Source organism: Hemibagrus wyckioides, linkage group LG11, assembly GCF_019097595.1.
Source record: "Hemibagrus wyckioides isolate EC202008001 linkage group LG11, SWU_Hwy_1.0, whole genome shotgun sequence".
NCBI classification, from domain to species: Eukaryota; Metazoa; Chordata; class Actinopteri; order Siluriformes; family Bagridae; genus Hemibagrus; species Hemibagrus wyckioides.
In genome coordinates, this window is record NC_080720.1 from 8,238,628 (window position 1) to 8,240,047 (window position 1,420).

The following is a 1,420-nucleotide window of genomic DNA, read 5'->3' on the forward strand; positions in this document are numbered from 1 at the left end:
TATATATATATATATATATATACACACACACACACACACACACACACACACACACACACAGATATAGATATATCTATATATATATATATATATATATACATATATACATATATATATATATATTTGTGTGTGTGTGTGTGTGTGTGTGCAAATGAAATGCTTTGGACTTCACTTGCCAATTTGGTTTGTTTGGATTCTTTATGATATAGTATTGCTGTGGGCGATAATCTCCGTAGAAGATATAATTCCCAGCGTAAATGTCACTTAGTATGTGTTTCATTAATGCTAGAAATGCACTAAAAAAAACAAGATATAATAAGACATTCAGGGTGAGTCAGTGTGATTCAGTGCATGCATTATGTATAAGTGAAGAAGATAAACCCTGTTTCATTACAACTCCTTATAACTAGGAAATGATTTCCCAAATGGAAGAGGGTTTGATTTGTTGAGCCAATGCTGTGCTAGTCCAGGTAATATTGTCATCTGGAAATTAGGGTTGTAAATTCTATATCAATTGTTATTGCGTTAAAGGAAATTGTATATGAGTCACATTTAAAGTTGTAACAGACATGAATTTGATTAATTGGCCAGAGGTGATCTAGGTAATATGGCATAATTGTTGCAGTTTAAATCTTCTCATAATTTTTTGTGGTCATTTTATTGTCTTTTTCTTGCATGTGTGTGTGTCTTAGAGAAATTCAGTTAGTGAAGGATAATTGAAAGCAGCAATACCAGTCTGTGAGGGTCACTGAATAAGGGGAAAAGGCCACTAATACCATTATAGCACTTTCCTGTTTGGAGCACACATTCGGTTTTATTTATTCAAAGTTTATATACATTTTTTAAATACATATGCTTTATGTAACCACTAGTTTAAGTAATTTAGAAAGAGGTAGGTCTTCATCCATCGCCAGGGACCACCTCAATGCCAAAACACTCTTTGTGTATACCTACCTTGTACTCTGAGAGATGGTGGGACAGTGGAGCAGTGCTAGTAGATCAGAAAGAGTGAGGTGCAGTGTGAGAAATGATAAGAGCTTTGAGGTAAGAAGGAGCTGGTCCATTTTTGGCTTCATAGAAGCCTTTATTATCACCACACATACATTACATCACAGTGGAATTCTTTTCTTCACATATCCCAGCTGAGGAAGTTGGGATCAGAGTTATGATACAGTGCCCCTGGAGCAGAGAGAGTTCAATTGCCCAACAGTGGTAGCTTCCGATCAATATTGAAGTGCCTTAACTGCTTGAGCTACCACTGCCCCATGAGAAAGGGGAGAGCGTGAACACAGTCGCTCACTATCAGAAATTATGCAGTCGAGATTCCCACATTTAGGGAATTCACAAGGGTCAGCACAGCCTGAGTGCAATGGCTGAGCCTTGCCTCCTTGATCATGGTTTTGCCCTGGCAGGTAAGCAT

The 1,420-nt window shown here is 37.4% G+C and overlaps 1 pseudogene; it reads right to left on the reverse strand.

Annotated features, from left to right (window-relative positions):
• Window positions 1–1,271: 1,271 nt before the first annotated feature.
• On the reverse strand, window positions 1,272–1,420 carry LOC131362327 (U1 spliceosomal RNA; annotated as a pseudogene).